The sequence below is a fragment of the Hibiscus syriacus genome, unplaced genomic scaffold (assembly GCF_006381635.1).
Source record: "Hibiscus syriacus cultivar Baekdansim isolate YM2019G1 unplaced genomic scaffold, ASM638163v2 tig00110747_pilon, whole genome shotgun sequence".
Lineage (NCBI taxonomy): Eukaryota > Viridiplantae > Streptophyta > Magnoliopsida > Malvales > Malvaceae > Hibiscus > Hibiscus syriacus.
Window position 1 is genome coordinate 1,289,719 of NW_024062848.1, and position 14,165 is coordinate 1,303,883.

The 14,165-nt window shown below is 33.4% G+C and overlaps 1 non-coding gene across 1 annotated transcript; it reads left to right on the plus strand.

Moving 5' to 3' along the window:
• The first annotated feature begins 2,336 nt into the window (after positions 1-2,336).
• Positions 2,337-2,441, plus strand: LOC120139476. Its single transcript, XR_005517644.1, has one exon. It is a non-coding gene; the product is annotated as a small nucleolar RNA R71 (small nucleolar RNA).
• The last annotated feature ends 11,724 nt before the right edge of the window (positions 2,442-14,165 follow it).

Genomic DNA, 14,165 nt, shown 5'->3' on the forward strand with positions numbered 1-14,165 from the left:
CCTCTAACTCGTAGTAGTTTTCTTCTACACTAATTCATTTTTATCATTTGTAGCCATAGTAATGCCTTCCTTCTTTCGAAGACATTGCACAATACTAACCCAATTGCTGTCCAAAATTGGGTATATGATCCCAATATCCAACCATTTTATAATATCTTTTTGAACAACTTCTTTTATGATTAGATTTAATCTCCACTGGTGTTCAATTGAGATATTATTGGGATGCTCCAAAAGAAATTTATGCATGCCAAATTTAGGATCAATACCTTCTATATTAGCAATGCTCCATGCAAAAGGCCTTTTTAAACTATTTCAGTACAACAATTAGCTTGGCTTCTTGTGATGTCGTAAGCTGTGCTGCCACAATGACTAGCAACATCTCATTTTCTCCAAGATGAACATATTTTAAATGCTTTGATAGTTCAATTCAAGCTTCGGTAGTTCATTAATAGATGACTTTGGTTCTTGAATGATATGATCGTGTCCTTGCAAATTTTTATGCTCTGGAGATACTTGCTACAACATTTGATTTCTTTATCCGTTAGGAATTCTTCAAATACTTCGAAATCACATAAAGTTGTATTTATGCTATAACATTCCTCTAAATGTTCCTGTGCAAAAATATCAATCGAATCAAGTGAAGAAACACTCAATATTGTCATTGATGTAAGACACGTTATTCAAGATATTAAAAGTTATATATTCATCATTCAATCACATAGTTAACTCTCCATTTTCAACATCAATCAGAACTCGTCTTGTAGCGAGGAATGGGCAACTGAGAATAGTTATAACATCTTTATTCGCTTTACAATCCAAAATTATAAAATTCGTAGGAAACATAAACTTTTCCAATCTCACAAGCATGTTCTCCACGATACCACTAGGATGCACGGTAGAGCAATCAATAAGTTGTTAAGTAACCGTAGTGGGCCTTACTTTTCCACTTCCAAATTTCCTAAAGATTGACAATGACATTATATTATGCTAGCACCTAAATAGCATAAAGCTTTACATACAAATGCGTCACCAATATTACAAGAAATAGTGAAACTCCCTGGATCCGTGAGCTTTAGTGGCAATTGACTTGTAGCCGTAGCGCTACAACCTTCAGTAAGAGTAACTGTCTCAAACTCACCAAGTCTTCGTTTCTTCGAAAGAACTTCCTTCATGAATTTGATATAATTCAGGTTTTGCTATAAAGCATAAATCAATGATATGCTAATTTGTGAGTTGGGGAAGGACATCAATAAAGATTTGTATTATTGACATTTCTTTGTTTTCTTGAAGCGATGTGAAAATATTGGAGACACTTTTTTTTTTGTTCCTGAGGTAATGGAGTCGACTCTGCATCAGATGCATAAGGGTTTACTGTCAACAATGACTCTAAATTACTACTTTATCCCGTATATGTTGCTGGAAATTGACTCACATACGGTTTAGGCTCAACTTCTTTACTCTTTCCTTTACCATGATGATGAGCTTCCTCAATCTTCTTCCTCGATTTTTCAACTGGTTCCCTGATGTGAATTCTACTTCTTTTGGTAATGGCTTACAATGCTCCTTACCATTTTACTTAGGACTTTCAGTGTCGCTAGGCAGCAATCCTCACAATCGACTATTTAGAGCATTAGCCATTTTTCCAATCCGATTTTTAATAGCTCTTAATGAGGCAGATTGGCTCACTGTATATTCTTTCATCATGGGTTCAAAAGGTGTCAAGGTTAAAGATTGATTCAAAGATTGACCTTGATAATTCTGCTTTTGTTGTGGCTAAGCAACAGATTGTTGTACCTACAGGTACGGCATTTGACTCTGTTGAGTGTAATGTTATAGTTGATACTATTGATGTTGCGAGTTGGCTACGTTCTGATTTCTCCAAGAGAGATTAAGATGATTTCTAAATTTTGGGTTGTACTTGTTGTCAAACAGATTATCATTCCTTTGATAATTCCTCACATAGTAGATTGACTCCAGATTTTGGGAACATTCATCAAAATTATGGTCATCACCACAATATACGCAAGTGATAATAGATATGGCTTTGACTTCATATATTCCTCATGACTTATGCAATTTCTCACCATTTTGGTCAATGCTGAAATTTGAGAAGCCATAGAGTTAAAAGCTTATGAGTCTACTATTGTAGCACCACGTCGACCAAATGTATTGCACATATTAGGATATTGACAATCATTGGTGGAGATTCTCTCGAGGATATCATATGCTTCATTATATGTCTTATCCAGAAAAACTCCTTTTGTGAGGCATGAACCACCATACGAGTGTGAATATTTAACCCATTATAAAACATCTCCATTTGAGTCCAATAGGAGAAACCATGTATAGGAACTTCTGTAACAAATCTTTAAATCTTTTCATGCTTCATACAAGCTTTCATCATCCATATGCTTAAATGAAGTCAAATTATTTCGAAGCTTAGCATTTATATTCGGTGGGTTGAATCGCAACAAGAACTTCTATGCTAATTCATTTCAAGATGCTACAGCACCTAGCGGCAATAAGCTCAACTAAACTTGTACTTTTTCACATAATGAATAGGGAAATAGTTTTAGCTTCAGTGCCTCATATGAACACGTTGCTGAATAAAAGAATCGCAAACCATAATAAAAGCTCCCAAATGGGCTCTAGGATCTTCAACAGTAGAAACTCCATATTATCCCATAGACGATAGCATTTAGAACATAATCAACTTTAGTTTGAAGTTCGCAGCATTAATAAATGGCCTCACAATGCCCAAATGCAAATTGTCTAATGTCAGCACCACATGCTCACGAATAGGGCAATTTTGATCATCTATCTTCTAATGTGGTTGTCCAACTCCGATTCTAGATGGCAAATCATCATTCTCTCTATTCTGCAACGAGGGTAGAGCATTGTTATTGTTTCCAACATTCATGATTGCTTGATTTCTAACAGCTTCTCTTCGATGGCATCAAATGTTTGTTCTATCTCCGAATCGAAAGGCTCTAGCTCATTGTCACTATGGGTCATAAACCATCAAAACTAATAAAGCAAAGTACCTACAAAAATAAAATAAACTAGAAAACAAATAAAATAAACTCTAAAGTAAAATTGATGCTCATTGGTTCCAAAAACTTGATGCTACAAAAATGTTATATCAATCACGTAAGTGCATGTATCGCAAATCAAGTAATAAAGTGAAACTAAGAGAGTTTCAGATGTCAAACCCACAAGGAGCATGGTCTTGAAATTAGAGTTTTTAACAATAAAATGCGTCAAATGAATGAGATTCTAGATAGAAAATAAAGCAATCAATAATGAGAGGTACTATATCATGCTACAGCATTCCAAAAAGTAATTGGTCAGCTATCGAATCAAGGGATATGATATTATAACTTCTAATTTTTATACAAACATGATATATTTATTCTACATGATCAGCATTGATTAAATCCATTTGAACTAATTTAATAATTTTCATCAATTAAAGACTCAAACTGTTAATAACACTAATCTTTTGGATGAGCACTTTTCAATGTACCTCTGCTACTCAGCAACACCAAGGCTCCCAGTATATAGTAATTCGAATGAAAATATTTATTGATTTAAATGTACCATATCGGAATCGAACTTTACTTTACTCAACTTCATGGCATGCCAAGTGTACCTACGACTCTCAATGCAACATACAATGGGCTCTTAGATCATATCATATTCATTTACTAATCATACATTTCAAATCAGAATCATTTTCATCTTATTAATATAAAATTATAAGGTGGACAGTTCATACACGAATCATTTTAGTGATTTCATTCAAACATCTTTTCAAAAAAATATCATATATAGAAAAATTTGGTAATTCTCACCCAAATATCATTCATAAACCTTTATGTAAGCATTACGTAAATATTCCATAATTAGAATTGAATCATACTTTAAAATAATATGAGGTTGACTTATCGCAAGTCTTCCTCGATCAGAATAAAAAATTAAATAAATAGCACTCACCTTTGCCTCACTATTGAACCTTTTCTATGATATCCTTTTACTCAGGTGCTTTGCCTTTCATTTCAAGTCATTGGAATCAATTGTTTTCATAATTTGTATGACACCACATACGTAACACCATTTCAACTATATGTTATATTATACTAACATAATCTAATTCTAATAAAATAAATTCTATAAGCATAATTGATACTAAATCGATATAAAACTAAATTACAAATTCCATCATAACTTCAAACTTTCCAAAGTAACTATTTGATTCCATAAATATTCTTTTCCATAATCAATCTTTCAACTTTCACAAACTTTGCATCTAAATCACTATTTATGAATTCTTTTTAGAATTCACATCAACGTTTTTCGTTTAATTCACAATGACCTTCACCATTATGCTTACTTCAAATCAAATACTAAAATTTCCAGCACATAGAATAATATACTCAATCCAACACTTTAAGAATTGAAAACTTTCAATTTCATCCTTAATTTTCCCTAGCCTTTTCAAATTTAACCAGTAACTTTACTAACTTGCAAATTGATCCCAAACATATACATAAATTTAAAAATCAGTATTCAAGTAATAATTTCCAGCATTGTAGTATAGTATTCAAACAGTTTCATCACATTTACAAACTTACAATTAAGTCCTTACATTTCATGACTATTCGAATTCCATTATGGAATTTCACCAAACTTGCACTATAGTCCCAAATCAACATTCTAACTTAAAATCCAGCATTCAATAATTAAAATTCAAAATTGAATACCCCTAGTTGCACAATCTCTCATCAATATCCCAAAATTTCCAAAACTTGCAAAATGGTCATTTCACTATCTCAACGTTCCAAATTGATCCAATTCAATCTCCAAAGCATGTAGAATACATCTAATATCAATTCTAGACCACATGAATTTTTTAACATTTTTATCTTATTTTTATCCCTATAGCCGAATATCAACAATACATTAGGGTAAACTTTTCATTCAATTTTAAGCATTAATTCAACCTCTTAACATTAAATTCATGTTATTCCAATCATCCTAACATCAAATTAAATCAAAATTCCACTAATCCTTAATGAACCCTAGTATGGTCGAATTTCATATAAGTCTCTACACTTGATTTTAGTCGTCATTAATGCTTTAGAATTAATCTACAACATCAATAACATAAAAATCTTCCTTCAAACCTTCAAAATAAAACATGTTTTTCAACCACCCAATTCAGGAAACTTAACATCTAAGCATGATTTTGATGTGGCTTTTATATCAAATGATAGAGAATTTTAAGAAGATTAATTCTCCATCTAATAGCTTAATCCAAAAATCAACTATAGAAGCTTAAAAATCAAATTAAAATCCCCACCAATTTGGGTATGGAGTTCACGACAAGCTTGAGGACGAAGACTTATTTTTCTTTTGATTTTTCATGTAATTATCACTTAAAACACTTGCCATAATTCTTATATAATTGAATTTAAAATTTAATTAATGAGAAATTCCAACTTTGTCCTTAATAAATCATGATAATTACGATTTTCCATTGAAATATCTTCCATTAAAATATCCCATTGTAAAAGATGAACCAACTTGAAGTTGACTTTCTACTTTAGCCATCCAATTTTTAAAAATTGTAATTTAGTCACTTAATTTTCCCAATTTTAGCTAAATAGGGAAAATTAATTTAAATTCCATTGATCCATGCTAAATTTTACTGTTATAAAATATGGAAATAATATTTCTAACCTTTATCTACCATCCCTCAAATTTTCATAAAATTCTGATTCGATATGGTTATCCGATTTCTTAATGAACTTTATTGCTTTATAACTTTTAATACAAATCCCGAATAAAAATTCTGACTCCAACAAAAAAAACATTAGTTTCAAGACAAACTATTCATTTACGTGCCAAAATATATAATTTTTGAAAAATACATTTTTTGTCCCTAACTTTTACAAAGTTCATACTTTAGCCACTAAACTTTCAAAACTTATTTTTGTTCAGTAGTCAAAACTTGGGGTATTACATGCCTAGTGGAATTAGCAATATCTAGCTCTCCTGAGAGCACGTATCACAAAATGGAGGTCTAAAGTAATCACACACTGAATTAAGAATTCTGAGACTCTACGTCTTGTAATCACTATCCCTAACCACCATTGAGTTATTCGGTGACAACTAATGCTAGTCGATCGAAGCTTAAAGTACTTGGTCCCCTTTAGACACAAGAACTAAAATCCACAGTATTAGATAACACTGCATACTGCCATATGTTGTATATCACGCTCATATACTCATATATATCATGGAAAAATCGAAGGGATCTCTACACCTCAAGACTCGCAACTCACTATCTTACTATAATACCCTTTGTACTTAGGGTGAGAGATGAGATTATTGCCTCAAAAACGTACACCCAACTAACTTTCTCCTCGATATTACAAGGGGAATATGTGCCCAATTAGCAGCTAAAGTGCCCAGGCACTAGCTGATATATATCCTAATATTTTTTAAAAACAAGGTGATCATTATACTGGAAAAAGTAACCTGGGTATCCTTAATGATCTCATGAAGATCTCTACATCTAATGTTGAACCTTGGATTACTAAATATTTGTAGGAGATCACACAAACCATTAACTAACGACGCAAAAATATCCTTATGGTCTCATATCTAACTTGAAAATTCAAAAGGATGTTCCCCTAGTGATATGATCTCGATTATTTGTTTCGAGTCGTATATAAGAATGCCCAATCGTGATTCTAGTAAGAAACCCCATAATGATAGCTTGAACTCTGAAATTGTATAAATATAAACTTAAGAAGGAAAATGATATGAAATAATAATTGAAATGATGGAATGAAAAGAATGGGGAAGTTGTTTGAAGGTGATGGAAGAGTGATGGTTGTTGTGGTTTAATGATAATGAAAATAGATGGTGAAGTATGAATGGTGTTGTCGTGGAAAATGTTGTTGTCGTGGTAAGTGTTGTAAGGTTAAAGCGGATTGTGACCCGTTAGCTATTTGGAGCTAAGAACCAACAATATAAAAGATGGAATCGAAATGGTAGGGTATGGAACGTGACCCACTAGCTATAGATGAGCTAGGAACCAACGCTATAACAAAAAGAAATGGATGAAGACTACAAGACTATCTTGAAGCCGATAAAGTTCTACAAGAGAACAAGAATGAAAGCAACCTCTAAAAGATGTTTTATATATTCAAAATGTGTCCACAAATGATCCCAAAGGTGCCTATTTATAGTATTTCTAAGAAGCATATGAAAAGACTCAAAAGATGAAAACATTCTCATCAATTTAGCAATAAAATGCACTTGAATGCTTTGTCTTCTTATCTTCAAATTGGATGAATATTCTAGATCATTTGGGATGAATCTAGACAATTTGAAGCTGAATTTGGCCTTAATTTCGTCCAAGGGGAGGAAGACTCTTGCTATTCCATGCTGAAAATTGTCTTGATAAGTGAATTAAATCACCCTTCATTGCATGCTCCCTTGAAGAATATGAACAGGCCTTGAACTTAGATGATAATAATCAGCTTTGAATGCCTTTAATAGGTGAATTAAGAGTCCTTCAATGGCTTGTCACTTGGCTGAAGTTGAAAAGACTCTCCCTTGTCTCAAACTCATCCAAATCATCCATGCATAAAATTCCCGTAACAATTTCAGCCTGCATTGTCTTCAATAAATCGATCATATCTCAAGCTCCCGATGTCGGATTAAGGTGATTCAAAAGGCGTTAGAAAGATAAGAGATAGAGGAATAATGTAAAATTGATTTCTTGAACCAAACACATCTGTATCGCATCCATAATTGGAAGACATTCTGACTAACATTCTTGTATATGATCAAATCATTCAACTTCTCTCATGCACCTAGACACAAAGGTGAACTTTATTCAATATTTAATTGAAAACATGCATGAAACAATTAAGATTTAATCTAATAAATTAACTAATTTTATGAATGAACTAGATGATTTAAATGCAATGCATGCTTGAATGAACAACACACTTATTAAATGCAATGAATGTTATGCAAACTTTAAATTCTCATGCAAATTCATGCATAAGCAAAGTAAAGTGTTCCTCCCTTATTATTCCTTCTTCATCATGTTCCAAACATGATGTGAACATACTCTCCATGGCTGCTTGAAACTCCTTAGCCATTGCTCGTGTGATGGGCCCACTTGGGTACTTCTCCGGGTCTTTGCTATTGGCAATCATATCACCTAGGGAATGCACGATGATGGAGAATCCTGCGGATAAACATTTCCTTATGGTTGACCTTCAACTCAACAAGAAATAATCAATTATTCTCATAAGGTCCTTATACGTCTCTAAACTTGTAGCTCTAAGATAAAAGTGACATTTGTGCTAACAAATTCCCTTTGGTCACTACTAATTTTGGCTTAAGTTATCGATGAACATCTAACATGATCTTATTTATTCTACTAAGAGCTACCAACTAGGCACTTGGATCTTCACACTAAGATATTATTTATGTATACTCTCCATACTTAGTTCACTCGACATACTGAGAAAACATGTGCAGTTATGTCTACTTAAGCAACATTAAAAATTAAAATAGTTGAAAACATGTCTGACATCTCATTTACGACATCAACATCCTACCTCTGCCTCTTTGTGATATGACAAGCTGGTTCACGTATAGTTAAATCAGGAGTAGATTAATCCACTCTTATACTCTTATGCCTGAGCATGAGACTAGCACCTTTTTAGGTAGGCTCTCTGCCATACTAAATGACTGGGACTGCTACCCTAGGTCAAGTTTAGACATTGCCATCTGAACTAGGGCAATCCCTCACCATATATATCAAGGACCCGCATCTATAGAACTTCTTAGAGAGTTTAAAGTACTTTTCTGATTTTGCCACAATGCTCGTACGTTATATATCTCATAACTCTATCAGAGCCTCCAAAACTCTCCAAAAATGGTGAAACTGGCGATCTCCTACGAGACCTTACGTCTAAACCTTATCTCAACTAGAGTGACAAAGCTAACGTCAATCTTCTCTACTCACGCAAACCTATAGTCCTCTCTTCCACTGAATGCGATAGGCCTACTAGTATATAAATCCTCATACTTGGGGTGCCTTACTTACCCAACAAACTCTTCCTCATACCACACACCCTATGCACTGACCTAGCCTACTATAAATACCCTAAACATGTTTACCATAAACTACACATGGATATCAATATGATATTCTTCGAGAAACCTCTTACACCTCAAGAACTAAGTCCCAACTAACTTTGGAGCGTAAGGACTCAACCAGATGAAATTTTCCCGTACTTGTATATTGAGTGATCTCCCTAAACAAGCCGAGAAAACTACATCCTCAACACATCCATATATTTCTCACTTATATACTTGCCTCTAAACTCATTTAGGAACTAATCCCAAGTAGTTACTTGCGGCTACAGAGTCATCTCTATAGTATTCTACCGGTCGATAGCATCACCCTTGAGCAAAGCGGTGACACACTATAACTTACCCTTTGGGATAAGATGAAGTTGTCTCAATGTCCTCATGGTCTCTCTCAACCACGATTGACTAAAATCAAATCATCATCACTTGAACCAAAGAAGTTGACTGTCTCATACCTCATAATTCTCTCTACTGGGACTTTATTGAAACTAACGCGCTCAGGGCAACTAACTGAACAATATGTGTCCTAGGAATGGCATCCATTATCTCTCTGAGTTAGAAGTCAGCCGTCTAAAGAAGATTACCTCTATGAATCTTATATCTAACAAGATCCCCATGATCCTTTTCCTTTGGATGGAACTCAATATTGACGTTATCGGAATGAAGGACTCGGCTCTCTATCTTATCCTTGAGACTATGCTCGAAACTATCGGTTATCGCAAATCTCTACAAAATATATTAAAAAATGAAGCACCATCATAATTCCAGGCTTATACGAATACTTTCAGTACCTAGGGGAATGTATTCACTAACACCTTACTATAACTGACCATTGGATCCTATGACTCAACCTGACGTTATGATACCACAAAATGTAACACTCTAAACTCAAACTCAATTGGTCCTAAAGTGCCACATTGGGCTATTGAGACAACCCTTGATTTTCAAAAAAAATATTTATTTGAATTTTAAAACATAGTACATGGTATCAAAATAAACATACATGATAATTAAAAAAAATATAAACCGAAGCTCCGTGACACATTGTTTAAAATCAAAATAATATAACTCAAAGTTATAAATCTAACTACAATAATAAAGGTCCTATAAATACATATGCCCACTAAAGTTATAGTACAATACTCGAAGAAAGGTATTGGAAGTCCTACTAAGATGCTGCTACTCGAACTGCTCAAACTAATAACCTACAAACAGAAAACATCTGAACGCTGAGCTTACAAAGTCCAGTAGTATAATCGTTAATCTAGAACGGTATTAAGAGTCTAACAAACTTAAGCATGTTAAAGACACAATACTAAGAATAGATACATGTGTTATTAACCAAGTGCTACATACTTAAGGTTTTACTGATCTATCACTAAGGTAGGAGTCTCATGTTTCCCTTAATCCTCTACTAAGGGAGTACACCTCTACTGGATCTCTACCCGCTCTAACTGTGAATGCTTTACATTATTTAAATACGACACATACACTATTGTACATTATCTAAATATAACACCGATTTAGTTGTGCATTATTTGAATGCAATGCTTTTAGTATCTAGTCTTACATAGCTATCAAACACTAGTTAACTGAGGGAATCAGATATCACATAGCATCGGTAAAATTCCCACTAAGCTATTGAATGATATCCTAGTCTAACATAGCCATCAGGTAGATCATGGAGGGAGAACTTGGTGTCATAAAGCATCGGTACAACTCCCGCTCAACTAAAACATTGGTTTGGTCTCACACAACCCTCAAGCCAAGTTCTGAGGAAATCTATTATAGTGGACTGATGCAACTATGCATGAGAGAGGGCTCAAGGCCATAAAACACTGATAATACCCCACTAGGGGAATCGAGGTAGCCTAACTACACACTAGTAGAGCTCCACACACTAAAGTGAGGTCAACCCCTTACTAGCTGCTATCTCACTCCTTCTCTCATCTAGAATGTTATATAAAGGTTTATTAGTCTATTATTACTTGTAATTTATTAAGATGCTCTATTTATGTGATTAGTACTTAAGGGTATTTTAGTCTTGTTTTGTCTTTAAAGAGGTCTCTAGGTGTTTCATGATTTTATTATGGTTATTGATTCTGATGTTTACTTGTTGTATTATTTCATAGTCTGATACCTGACTCGGGTTCATTCCTCGGTAGTGATGCTCTAATCGCTTATCACACTTCTCTTAATTCACCCTTTAATTAATGAGGCAACTTGTACAATCTCAATTTATCGATGTTTTCATAGTATCAGATTTCCCCTGTTATATAGTCTGATTAGCTTACCGCATTGTGCGCCAGTACATCCTATGTAATGATCCCTCGTTCTTAGTTATTTGATACGAGCTCGACTAAAGATACTTGGATGTATTACACTTAACATGGTTACTTCAGTGGTACCCCACTTCTAACCATGTTTCTAGGTACCTTTTACCATTTAAGTCCCTTGCGGACTAAGCCCCATCATTACGGGTCAACCTTAACTCTTAAAAGCCTTAACAAAGTCGAATTGCACCATCCAAAATGAGTAATATTGATACCTTACATGTAGTATTGATACTCCTATGAGTATCGGTGCCAAAAATGGCTATTGGTTTGCAAACATTACCCTCAATATCAATATTATTACCCTCAATATCAATACCAAGGCTACAATATCAATATTGCACCTTAGAGTATTGATACTCCTTGTGTATTTTACCCTAAAATCATTCAAATTCATCTAGTATCGATAATGTTCATCGAATATTGATATTTAAACCTATAAATGTCTTGTTTATGATCAGGAAACACCCAAGAATCATACAAAAAGTCCTATTTTGGTTTATAATAATTTGTTAAAGCCTAGAAGAGCTACTTAGGGTAATAAAATATCATAAAAATGCATGTTTTACATCAAATTTATCATTTTAACATGAATCAACTATAAAACCCTAGAATTCTCAAATATTAAAATATTAAGAAATATCCATGCTTACGAAAAGCTTATCACCACAAAGGATTAGAAATACACTACCTTGATGTTAGATTCCTGAAATGAAGATCCTTTGGCTAGATAACTCTCTACTTCTAGAACATGGTTGATTATTCACCTTTTTATCTAGCCAAGCATGAAGATAATGTTTCCTTAACACAAGATAGAAATGAGGAAGATTATAGAAAAACTTTGAAGCTTAGGGGAGTATGGAAAAACCCTAGCCACTTACCTTGAGTTAGGCATTTGCTATGGAGGAGAAAGATTAAGAAAAAAAGAAGAAATGAAGAATAGAAGATGGAAATGGGAGACCCCACACCCAAACCATAAATAAAAGCCTAAGGTATTATCGTCGTTGTTTTAAGAATCTAATTACGCTTTAGGTCCATCATAGTTTTCCTCTTATGCAAAAATCCCTTTTTCTGGACTTAAATTCACTCCAATTAAGCCCAACATGGCCCAAAGACTCTAATTATGAACTCCACGAGGTACAAATACCTCTCGAGTAAGCCTGAAACTACTAACACATAATTTGGGGACTAAGTATGATTGGGACATCTTTATTGGCTTCACAATCTAATATGATAAAATTGATAGGAAAATACACTGGAAAAATGAACTTGTCCACTTGAACTAGCATGTTTTTCATATTTCTACTAGGATATACATTAGAATGATCAATAAGTTGAAGTTTCACAGCTGTTGGCCTTGCTTTTCGACTTCCAAACTTCTTAAAAATTGACAATGAAACAAGATTAATACTAGCACCTAAATCACATAATGTTTTACCTACAAATTGAACACCAATAATATGAGGAATACTAAAAATCCCTGGATCATTAAGTTTTGATGGTAAGTGACTTGTATCTATAGCACTACATCCTTAAGTAAGTACAAAGTTTCAAATTCTCCAGGCCTTTATTTTTTAGTGAAATATTAACTCAAATAAGAAAATTTTTTCAAATGACATTTACTGCATCAATAATGAACTTTTTATGAGGTCGTTCAATGCATAATTTGAACAACATTTTAGAAAATGGGTGAAATAGTGTGGTCTTATCTCAGTGATGTATCAACTTAAATCAGAAAAAGTGTATTTCCCATAGGCCAAATAATGGCCCATTTCACCAACTTTTCATTGCTCATTTAATTATCTTTAGAAACTATTAATATGTGTGAGTTGAAAGTCGTTTTACTCTAATATTGAATCAAGAAAAAACCAAAACATCTTCAATCTTTACTTCCAAAGCTTGAGTTTTTTTCAAACATGCCAACTATTTCTACAACTATTTTTTTACGATTGTAAATCTATAACCATGTGTTTCCCAAAAAAATCCAACTACATGAATTGACGTTCAGTATTAAACAAGAGTTCTACTCGGAAGTAGTAGAATAGTATCTTCCTTATATTATAAATTTTCAGTATCATGCACAAGGTTTCATCTAGGTGATGATGTCGACCTTGCTGGGATGATTGAGACATACTTCTATCACTATTTGACTAATGTAGATTTGTTTGTGGAGTTCGATGATCTCGAACTTGCTCATAGCATTGAGGATGTTCCTTCCAGCGTGAATATCCCACCAACTCAGACAAATGACTAAGAAAAAAAATAGATAAAAAAGTTGTCGAAACGGTCTTTAAGCAAATTTCACCAAATTTCACCGATCCAACTTAAATTTCACTAATTAAAAATAACCATATATTTTTAAAATGCAAAAATATCTTTCTTCAAATTTTTGTGTACTTCTGATTCGATCCGACTATCCGGATATCCTTCCGATCTCTATCCTCTAATAAACTTTTATGCAAATTCCAGATCAAAAATATGAAACCCAAAATATAACTTTAAAATTTTACAATTTTAACCCCTAAACTTTTATAACTTTACACTTTGATTCTCAAACTTTCAAATTTTTATATTCTAGTCACTAGTCTATATACTACATTTTTGGTTTAAGAAGGAACAAGAAAGGTCTAATCTTATCAAATGCCA